Genomic DNA, 12,444 nt, shown 5'->3' on the forward strand with positions numbered 1-12,444 from the left:
GCAGCACTGTTGGTCATGTACCTTGTACAGCAGTATACAGGGCAGCCCAGAGGATTCAGGGGGCTGGGGTCTTCGGCGGCGGGTGCCCCCCCCCCCTTCGGCAGTAATTCAGCGGCAGGGGGTCTTTCCACTCTGGGACCCACCGCCGAAGTGCCCCAAAGACCCATGGCGGGGACCCCAGCCACTGAATTACCACCGAAGCGGGACCCGCTGCCAAAGAGCTGGGTCTTCGGCGGTAATTTGACGGCAGGGGGTCCTTCCGTGACGGAGCGGAAGGACCCCCAGCCACCGAATTGCCGATGATGACTCGGAGCAGAAGAAGCTCCAGGGGTTTGGGCCCCACGAGAGTTTTCCTGGGACCCCGGAGTGAGTGAAGGATCCTGCTCCAGGGGCCCCAAAAAACTCTCACGGGAGCCCCTGCAGGGCCTGGGGCCTGGGGCAAATTGACCCACTTGCCCCCCACCTCTGGGCGGCCCTGGCAGTATAGAGGTATTATAATTATAATATCTCATCTGCAAAGCCCATTAGCAGATGGAGAAAGCCAGTATCTTTTTTTAGAACCATTTGCTTTCCCTTCATTCACCCAGGGCAACTGAAGATTCTTGAAACACTGAGAGATTCCATCTAAAAGAGCAGAGATCCAACAACTCTAATCCAGAGTGAGTATTAAATGCATATGGGACTGCTAGTTGACATTGTGCTGCTGGAGATGCCATCATTCAGACCAGATATCCTGCCCAGAACCATGGCTATGTTCTGACTTGGGTGGCTGTATGTTACCTACCTGAAATCTGCACTCTAGTTTCAGTTGGAAAAAGGATTCATTTCACATCCTGAAAGCTAGTATGTAATGCTACCGATGCAGAATGGATCCCTGTTCTATGAAGAGATGGCTGCATTTCATTGGTATGCAACTGATGATTATAAATACTGTACTTTACAATATGTTTTGGGATCCTTTTACAGGAAAGATACTATATAAAGGCACTGATATTCTACCCATCCGAAGAACAGGAATGTTCAAAAATTAAATTTTAGAAATGAATGAGTTTATGAATTGTCTATCATTATAAATCTATGAAATATTAGCAGACCCACAAATATACTATACACTTGTTTGCCTCTACATTACCTATAAGAACATCATTAATTCCTCATGATGTGGATGTCACAGGTCAAATTAGAGAGCTACTGTAAATCTAGGAGAAAATTGTCTTTGCCATGACACGCACTATTACCTCTTGCACTCAACTCCTAACTGTCTAGGTGAATTCATATCAGATTGTTCCTATTCCAATGAAATCAAGCACTCATACTCAAAGATACACGGATTATATAGTATCATTTATAATTATTAGGTATTTCCCCCTAAAATACAGATGACATAATTGAGATTAAAGCATAGCTTTATGATGATGGAGATTACCTTAGCACACTTTATCACTGAGAACAAAACATTTTTCCAAAAGATAAGTGAAGTCTGGGTTGATAAAAATACAAGTAAAATATATTTGCATTCTGCACAAAGGATTAAAGAATAATTTTCATTCCACAGGACCATTTCTAAAGAAATAGGTACACTAAGAAATATGTATGAATTAGACTATGTGTCTGTATTTGAGATAATTTGCTAAAGTAAATTATTTGATAGATCACTAGTGAAACATTTCTGCAGCCCAGGGTTCATTTTTAACCTGAAATCAGTTATTTTTCCACCAAAGAAGAATGAAGAATTCTTGTTAATTACTTCACAATTATTCTGCTCTTTCTGTTGCTACATTTACTCTTGCTTTTTTTGCCTGTAATTATCCTTTCAAATTATGCCTAGATTCTTTCCTAACTATTGTATTTTTTGCCTCTTTTTCTATACATTTCCATATATAGCTTTTTATTTAGAGCTGCATCATGATGTTCCTACTTCATTTATGGTGTAACTTTGACTTTACCTTTGATATCAACACAGTCAACATTTATTTCATTCAGTTTCTCGACACAGACTAACATTTGCTTTGATTCCGAATGAATGCTGTTTGAAATGGCAATTGATATCCTCTCACTCTTTTCTTATTAAGTTTGGACAACTTTATGAAGACGTGCTTTGATCAAGGCAGAAAATTCTCCCAGCACAGCGAATGACAACTACTGGCCAAACTCTCAAGTTTTAATTCTACTGTGGATCAAGGTTTAGCTTGCCATGTTTCATTAGCAACTGCCTTCATTTAGGCATTTCAGAGTTGTATAGTTTCTTGTCACTAGTTGGCAACCATGCTATATTTTCATGCCAATATGCCTTTCACATATAACAGAACAAAGCTGAGCTGCTATCAGCTGGATGGAATACAAGTTCTCCATCTCAGAGAAGCTACTATTATATATTCGGGTCAAAATCCTTCTGCATGGTATCCATGACATATCTATGTATTTTATGTGTAGGGGAAAATAATCTAATTTTGCAGGCTGACAAGTTTGGAGTTTAAATGGGACAAACTGCAGGTATTTGCAGCCTCGGTTGGCATCAAACTTGGACATACTGAAGAGTATGCCTATTTGTCCAAAAAATAATTGGATGTACTGTTCAGAAAAAATGAACTCTATCCAGAGCTGCATAAATTTCAAATGATTAAAATCACCATAGGGCAAACTCTACAAATTTAGGACTTGAACCTGGCATCTCTATTCAGGCAAAAATCACAAACTTCAGTGGATGTTTTGCCTGAGTAAGGACAGCTGGGTTGGATCTTATAGCTCTATGCTAAAAGGCATCTCTTTTCTGCTTCTCTATTTTTAGCTGTAACTTCTTTGTTTGTCTGAAATTATGCTACATAAATGTACAGTTCATTTTGTTGAGATATTATGATATGAATACAGTCGATTCTATGTATTGTAGAATATTTGTTACACAAAACAAAGACTTGTTTTTTAAAAACATAACAATTAAGGCTAAGTGACAATTTTAGCTACCCAAGCCATGTGCTTCTAGGAAATGTTTCATTTTACAAAATGCTTATGAAAGAAGCAAATAAAGAAATGCAGGGGAACTTTCCCAGCACAGTACATACTAAGTACCAGCTAATATACTATCAGTCTAACTGCAGAAAGATGCCTTTCTGGAAGATCTACTTTAGTCAAACTGAAATTATTGGGGTCAATGCAGAGGTAACTGGGTTGATCATCTAATTGTCCTTTCTGGCTTTTAAAAAAAATCACTGAATCTATAAATAGTAACTAGTAAATTTAGTTGCAATAATATTGACTAAAACCACTATTTTGGCCTTCCTAAATGCAAAGAAAGCTTCCTTTCCCTTCTTCCATGAGCTCATTCAGCTTTGAGAATGCTTCCTAAAAAGTCTGCCAGCTGCTTTCTGTAGGTCATTCCTGACATGTAGATACAATTCAGAATTGTTCAATGAATAGTAAAAGCACTGCGACTTTGAGGTTTTGAAACAAAAATGTATGCAGGGAATGGTTACAAAAAGAACACTAACATTTCAACACAACCTTACTTTTTTCATTTTACAGATAGGTGAAATTGTGATATTTTAGCAAACTAATGTTGCTTTTCAAAAAGATATCCTAGGCACCAATGTTATCTGAAATAATTATGAAAATGGAGAGTCACTATATTATACTCTATTCCACCAGAAAATTAAAGCTGAACATGAATATCATTATAATGTTCACAGATGTATCTGACCATTGTTAATGAGACTCCAACAAGGCACCTTAAAAATAAAAGAGTATTTTTTAATTGGGTTCTCCCCCTCCCATCCCTCTGGATTACATGGTGGGGGGTTAATTGCAAATAATCCTATGCAGCAGCAACAAGTAAAAAGCTTTGCTACGTGCCAAGTCTTGAAGGTTTTTTTTACAGAGAAAACAATATAATTTTCCTTAATAGAACATTTTGATCTAGAAGAATTGTATGGAAATGTTGCAGAAGGTTATTATTTTAACATTTAAGGCCACGGTGCAGTCAGAGTAGTTCAAGTAAATCATGACCGCATAGCCAACCCCAACTCTTCATAAATTATGAGACTTTTAAAAATAACTGTCAGGCTCTTTTCTTTTGTCTTCTGTTGCTCTCTTGAGGCTTCACATTTTCAAAATGTTCTTACCAACAGTGAAGGCTAGAAACTTCATTTGTCTTTGTCAGATGAAAGCTGAGAGTCTCACAAAATCACATGAATCCGGGAGATGGGGCTTTAAAGTAAGGCACTAAATATTGTGAGAGCTAGCAACACTGCCTCTGTCTTTAACTCTACTCTTCCCTTCCCTCAGGAAAAGGAGTGTGAAACAGAAATGTTAGTACAACAATCCTGCCACAAGATTCACCTGTGGACCCTGTGTAACAGCAATAAAAGTAACCATGGATGGAAGGGGATACACCTTCTTCACTCTTGGGAGGGATAGATTATTTTCCCTTTTCCCCATCAATTGGGAGAGGATATTGTATGCTTCTATTCTTCCCGAGATTACTGCACAATGGTGTCCAGGATGGATATTCCATGAGCCTTTTTGGCCCTGCCTCACCTAGTTGGGCAAAGGGGTCTCTGAATTACTGGTCTAACAAAGAAGGATAGGGCCTGATGGCTCTAATGCCCCATCTGTTTGGGCTGAACAAAGCAGCCCTGGAATCTCCAGACAGTAGCCCATTGTAGCAAGAGCCTATCAGGGTGTTATAATAATGTTTTGTTCTTTACCATCCATACAGTAGCTCCTAAATATTCTCTCTCACTATTTATTAACTCAGGCATCTAAAATATTCCTAGGTGCCCAACCTATAAACTAAAATATGCATATAAATGACTGCTAATCCCACCCTGGCATATAAATATCCAGCAGCATAGAAGAATAAAATAAAATAAACACAAAAATCCCTACAAGTCTCAGCCCACCCCTCCTCAAAACCTGGGAGCAAAAGATTCTGTCCTCATAAGTCACCATAATACACAGATCACTTGCAACACATGCAATATATAGGAAGCAGATTGAAGTGCTCTTCAGGGAACATCATGTTCTGATCAACGGCAATACACAGAGTTTTGGGATACTTTGACATGGCTACAATACAAGTGAAAAGAGCTCCCTTCACTGCAGTTTCCAACCAGCAATTTTTTTTCAAGTAGACACTTTGGTAAGGGACACTACTAATCCTGGCACTATTCCAGAAATCACTTAGATATGGTACATCAGGAACAGAGCTGAATGAAAATTTTCAAGTTTCAAATACTTTTTCTATAAAAAATTTCAATTTTTGACCAGAAAAGAGGTGCGTGTGAGTGCACGTGTGTGTGTGTGTGTGTGTGTGTGTGAGAAAGAGAGAGAAATTTGGCAAAATTTGTGATTTTGTTACACAGTTCTACCCAGGAGTGACTATAAGTGAAGGTTGCACTCAGTATATGCATCTGTGATACAGAGTTGGGTGTGACACAGAATGCTGTGGTCTGTGCTCAGAACTGGGAACTTCTGTGTTCTAATAGTGACTGTGACTTGCCGTGTGGCCTTACAACCCCAAAATTTCAGAAAATGACTACTGACTGTGGGTGCCTTCATTTTTGGATGGCCAGCCTGAGACACCTACCTATCTTCAGTTGGGCACTGAAGAAAGTGGAGACACTCAAAGTTTGTGGACATTTAAGCAGGGTCTGAATGAATTCTCATCTGACATCTAGCGATACATTGGGGGGAAAGATTTCAGGAGAAGACTGTATTTGCATAGGCACCTCTACTCTGCCTAGACAGAGCAGACAAAGCTGCTTTGCCAACATGACCAATTTTGGCTAGTTTTGGGTTACAATTCATATTTGTATTGAATGCAGGAGTAATGAAATGTTGTTACTATTATTGTCTGAGTAAAGGGCAGCAGAACTGTGCTTAGCCTGTCCTGATTGAGTGGGTAACCCTAAGCTGAACCTCACTTGCTAAGCAGGGAGTAGGGATGCCATATCCCCCTGAACTGGAGAGTGTGTGGGGATTGGTGTTCCTACTTGATGATGTGGGTGCTGCCTAGAGTCTTAGATACTATTTGACCCGACCCTCCCCTCTCTAGTGTTTAAAAGACAGAGCTGATTGGGCTCAATTGAGAGACTTTGTTCAAGTACAGTGTTACTAGAACTAAAATCACTGATGAGCAGAGCTACTAGCTAAACTTTAGACCTAGTATAGGGAGAGAGTTGCAGGGAAAAGCCATGAAGAGGCAGTAGCACAGAGGTTTCCTGCTATTCAGTAAAATCACTAAGAGCTGGGCTAAGTGTGGAAACCTGAAAATGTGGCATAGCAGAAGTAGCAGCCTCAGAGATAACAGTGGCAGACGTGGCCAGCAGCAGCAGAGGTAACAGTGGCAGAAATAATAGCGGCATTGAGCCAGCTGCAGAGGTGGTGACTGCAGTGGAGGCATTGCTTTTTTGGAAAGGGGAGAACCAGTGTGAATGCATCTCTGAACTCTAGGTCTTTGCTGACTAAAGACAACCTCCTGTGAGTGGGGTACAGCAGAGTGACAGGGGAGTGGCATGTTAAAGGCACATTTGGTTGAACTTTCACACCACAAGATGGATAACGGAAGCAAAGGACACTGCCCAGCATACTATGAGGTGGGTGTTTGCTTATGGTCAAATGCTTTTGCATGAGGCTGTGGTGTTTTCCCAGATTAATGCTAGGCTCCTTTTCTCTTTTTAATACAAGTTTTTATTATGCACAGACTTAATGCTTGTGAGTGGGGAAGTGTTGCCTCTTAAAGACGCCCAGGGGTAGTGTTTAGTTTTCCCAGGCTACTGAGTGGGGGCTTGAGCTGGTTCTGTTTTGTATTGTTAAGAGGAACCCCTAGATATTGAACCTGACCCTGATTGCTCCTGACTCCACCTGCCAGAAGGATTACAGATATTTTTTAAATTAGTGGTCTTAACCTCTCTGTTCACTTCAGCATCAACCTATGTCTCATACTCTCCCCTCTCCTATGCACCCATCTCATCCACCCCATTACCTAAGTTCACACATTCAGGAATATAAAACAAAAAGTGAAAGGCATTTACAACAAACACATTACTGAAAAAAGGCTGCAAAGCTATCAGCATTCAAATATAACAAATATATGCACTCACTTAAACGTCTTGGTTTTGTCATACTTGTCCATCCTCTCACTCCCTCCATTTCCTAAACACAGTTACTGTTATGAAGTGACTTGGTGCCCTGGGCAGCCACAATGAAGAATTGAAGCAGAAAAACTGACATGAGGTTTGTTGTTGACACAAAAAGCAGCCAGAGGAAGCTATTTGCAGTGTCCAACAAGTCTTATCAGTCCTACAAAACCCAGGAACTATGCTACCTATTCTGGAGCACCATCTACTGGCATACTATCTATAACTAACCCGTTCCATATATACCAACACAACACATTCCTATAAGGTCTCGCATCATGTTTAATTTAAACATAGGCTTCTGTGCTGTACCTAGATCCATGTTGGTGAACCTGTGCATCCACCTGAAACCACACTGAGCAATGTAGGATCTGTGTGGACCTGAATGCCCATCTGCACAGATCTAACTGCAGCAGGTTGAGCCCAGAGATTTGTAAGCTTTCCCAAGCAGGTCTCAAGTCTCGTTTGTCATTTAAAATGCCATGCACATGTATGGCATCATATGAAGAACAGAACAATGATTAATGCATGTTTCTTATAGGAATATATTTATTTCTATAAAAATAAGTGTGTCTTAGCTATGACTTCCCTAATTTTATTTATTAAAATTTAAACATAACATAAAATCTAATGGCTAACTCTGCTAGATTATGTCAAAATAAATCAAAGAGATCACTAAGATATTTGCCTTGCCTATCATTCTGTTGGACTGCACATTGTTGGAGAGTGATATTTAAAAAAAAATGTTCCAGTAATCAATTACCTATGTTATAATTAGAATTCCAGTAACTCAGCTCATGGGAACTTTTTATTCTGTTAGGGTTTTTTCCCCTTTACTCATGCAGTTCATTGAGAATGGTTTTCCCATGACACAATCACTGAAGTGGCCACACTTTTCAAATAGAAATGATTACAACATAATTATTAATTATATAAATTACAGCATTATTTCCAACTTTGGAGCTGCTGTGCAGGAAATAACCTATTAATAAAACCATGCAGCATACAGAGTGCAATTTATGCATATTAACACCACATATTATTCCAACTAGTAGGCTCATTGCACTGTCTGGTGCACGAAAACAGGGTTAATACACTTGGAATCAGATCACAGTCTGTGTCTATCTATGGTATTAATGTGGCCCCCATCACTTTAGTGTCTGAGTGCTGTAGCCACATAACACATCTCTGAGGTAGGGAAGTGCTATTATTTTCATTTTACAGATGGCAAACTGAGAGGCTAAGTGACTAGTTCAGGAGCATACAGGATGCTGCGGCAGAGCAAGAAATGAACCCAGGTACCCCCAGCCCAGACTAGTTTCCTGACCATTGAACTATCCCTCCTCACCTCTTCTACCCTGTCTGCCAGAAGCCATAAATATTCTGGTCTGGCTCACCTGTGGCTTGCCTTTTCTGACTCCCTTGCTGTCACAGGGCCCTTCACAGAAGAGGATTTTTCCTTTAAAAGCAAATTTATTATTGGTTAAGTAATTCTTAGGAAAGAAATTTGGGGTGTGCAATAAACAGTTAAATCACATGGCATGGAGGACTAAGCAAAACTGGGTTACTATGGTGACGACTGCCATATAATGAATATGTAGTCAGATGGATAGAGGCATGGCTCCATGTTGTCCCACCATTTATACACAATGTTGCACAAAATGTATCAATTTAATCTCCTCAGAGTTACAGCCCCCTTTCCAGTGGTTTCAGTTCACACAGTTTTGTGGTTTTGCTTTGAATTTCTGTACAAAAAATCCCAAAATTTCAGGCAAAGCCAGTGAGATTTGTAAGGTGAGGTTCTATCACAAAACCTGGATTTTTTTGGTGGTTTCAGCAGCAATTCCACTGCTATGTTTTCATTGTTTGGGTAGAACATTTTGTCAAATTCCCAATTTTTGCTGTTTCTGGAACCCAAAGCAAAAGATTCAATGAAAGATTCAAACAAACTTCGGCCAGTTTGCCTGGTAGGCCCAAAAGTCTAAAGCCAGTTTTGCTATTCAAGTTATGTACAGCTCCACTTATGAGCTAAGTCATTCCTTCTCTAAATCATGAACATAATTTTACACACTCTTCTAAGATGGATCTGAATCAAAATCAAGGAACTAATCACCTTGATCCAGTACATCATGTGAACTTTGTGTATCACTCTTCGCTCTATAATAATAATTATTAAATATTAATACCCAGCTCTTATATAGCACTTTTCATCAGTAGATCTCAAAATGCTTTACAAAGGAGGTAAGTATCATAATGGCCTGACCAAACACTTCCAAATTTGCAAGAAATTTGGCTTCAGTTCCAAACTTCATGTCTCAGGCCCACCTCTAATTGCTTCCTTTCTCTGTTTTCAGTCTCTTTGTATGATAGAGCAACACTTGTCAGTGTTTTATTACATATGCAAAATGAGCTTCACCAGTAGTCCAGTAGTCCAGAGCTTTTTTCCTAGTTTCATAGAATTCCCGTACTCACAGTTTCATGTACAGTAGGTGGATGTGCTTTTCCTGCGGGAGAACTTACAGCAACAAGAAAATACTATCCATATAGAGCAGCCACAATTTAAAAAAAAAAAAAAAAGGTTTCAGTGAAACTACAGAACATATTCCCTTACAAGCCCTTCAGTGAGTTTGTTCAAACCCTGGCTTGGGCTACTCTGCAGCTAGAATTCATGATCAAAGATTCAGACAATGTCAGTTCTTGTTTGCACTGCAGCTGCTCTGCAGCAAGCTCTTCTCTCTTTTTTTTTACATTTCAGAGGCTGCTAACATTCATGGGAAATGTACTGTGAAGGTGAGTTATCAATCTACCAAGTGATAAAGGTTAGGGAAAATTTGAGAGGATCCAGTCAAGAGACCTTGTGTTGAAGGCATTCTAATTGTTTTCCATATGCTCTTTATTTTCACCTCTCCGATGTCATTATCTTTTCTTACTTCAGTAAATTTTGCCTTCTAACTAAAGCTATAAGATCAAAGTACCTTACTTTCTTCTACAGCTAGCAGACATGATGCATAAATCGCCAGAGTATACTTTTAGATAAATGAGAAGAACACGCAATTTATGTACTTAGTGTTGCAAATATTGGTTTTGCCAGAGATTCCTACTGCCCCAATATGTTACACCTATGGCTGTGTCTTAATTTTGTGGAATTTTTGCATTAATTTCTGGGACAATTTCTTTATTTCTGTTATAACAGCTACAATAGGGTAATAATTGCAATTATTACTTCATATAAATAACATCCCAGAAGACTATGTTACAGAATGTTAAGGTTGCAAAATCAAACACTCAAAAGTTGACGTTCTAGAATTAGGGTTGTCTGTACAGCCATAATTCAGCCCCCTTGTGTGTGTGTACATTATGATACAGTCTTTAATTACATGATCACATATTTTTTCACACAGGACTGTGCTCTGGAATGAATCAACACTGTGTACTGGATAAAGCTGTTGACTGTAGGGCCCTTGCCTCATTCATTGCAGAAAGTTATAAGAAAATAGGGTCTTAAAACACAAAGTGTCAGGCAAGCTTAACTATGGGCATCATTCTCTGTGCCCATAGTTACATACATACATAACTTCTAGAATATGCAAAAAATTAAAATACAAGAACAATCTTAAAGTTGTAAAGTCAGGCACTCAAGCTGACAAAATACCAGTTTCAGGCTGCCCCCAAAACTTTAATTCCATGTGCTTGTGAGTATACATTATGATACAGTATGTAATTATATGGCCAAATACAATTTTTCCAACAGAATTCTATTCCTTCCCAGTAACATATATTCCTATATCCCATTTAACCATTTTGTTGAACTTTAAATTTTTGGCTGCAATTCAGATCTCTCAGAGTTGCCTACACTCAATATTTAATTTAAAAGAAACCCACATGACATATCCTTGAAAGAGAGACTAAGAAGAATTGGATACTATAGTCACAATATGGTCACCTCTTGATTAAAATGATATCAAACATGGTAAACCTTGTAAACTGCCAAATGAGGGCATGCTAAAGATAAAGAAAATGATATATAGGCTACAGCTTTATTAAGACATAGTTTGATTAAATATGAGTATGAATGAGCAGTCCCCACAGCAAGGGAAAACACACAAATTACATACAAATTTTTAACAAGCTTGGTGATGCTAAGGTTTTCTGCATGTTCCTAAGACTACATTAGCCTCTCGCTTTCTGAGTTTTGGCCATCTGACTCAGACCAGGATTAAGAAATGGCTACGCCAACCTACAAGAGTGAAGCATCAGACCAGTCTTCAAAGGTATCTGACTGTGGTTTACACTCAAGCCCTGTGACACAGCATAATCCCAGATCTCTCAGGCCACAAGGCTGGGAGATAGCACTAATCCCTTCAGTGGAATCCTCTCTTAGAATTTGAGCCTCACGCAAACACTACCACACTCCACTGTTTTAGACTGTTACAGGGGAAAAGGAGTCGGTGACAAGCCATTTTAACAGTACCTGCAAAAGTTCAAAGATTTCACTACACTTCATAGGAAAACGAACAATGAGGCCAGTTAGAGCAAAGAGAAAGGAATGTAGCTTACAAACAAGCAACAAGAACAGGTGGAGAACAATCATGTCTCACTAAACACCACTCCAGTGAATGGGTTGAGGGGGCAAGAGACCCAGACTGGTCCAGATTCATTGGGTGTTTTCAGCCGATTTTGCCACCTCACTATTCATCTCCCATTCATAGACAGCTAAGTGAATGTGAGCTTCCAATGTAATTACATGACTTAGAGGGCTAATGTGATCCTTAACTACATAAACAGGAGATTAGAGAGCAGGAAATAGAGAGGCGATATTATCTCTATATGAGACATTGGTGAGACCATTCATTGGCATCTGGGTCCACTTTTGGTGTCCACATTTTAAAAAGTAATGTTGAAAAATTCCAGAGAGTTCAGAGAAGAGCCACACAAATTATTTGAGTCCTGTAAAACGTGCCTGACAATGAGAAATTAGAAGTGCTAACTCTATTTAACTTATTGAAGAGAACATTAAGAAGCATGTTGGTGATACTCGGTCGGTACCTACACAGTGAGAAGATATTTGATATTTCAGGCTCTTTAACATAGCAGACAAGGCCTTAACACGATCCAATAACTGGGTGTTAGAAGGATTCTAACTGGGAATAAGGTGCAAACTTTTAGCAGGGAAGGGAAAATTAATCATTGGCTATTTTACCAAAAAGGTGGTAGATTGTCCATCACTTGAAATCTTGAAATTAAGATTGTATATATTTCTGAAAGCTATGCTTTAGCTCAATAACAAGTTGTTGGGCTTCATGCATGTCTT

At 39.2% G+C, this 12,444-nt stretch overlaps 1 protein-coding gene across 5 annotated transcripts in view; it reads right to left on the reverse strand.

Annotated features, from left to right (window-relative positions):
* Positions 1-12,444, reverse strand: part of GRIA4 (glutamate ionotropic receptor AMPA type subunit 4) — a 310,980-nt gene that overhangs the window by 119,481 nt on the left and 179,055 nt on the right. The window lies entirely within an intron of this gene.

Source organism: Gopherus flavomarginatus, chromosome 1 (assembly GCF_025201925.1).
Source record: "Gopherus flavomarginatus isolate rGopFla2 chromosome 1, rGopFla2.mat.asm, whole genome shotgun sequence".
Lineage (NCBI taxonomy): Eukaryota > Metazoa > Chordata > Testudines > Testudinidae > Gopherus > Gopherus flavomarginatus.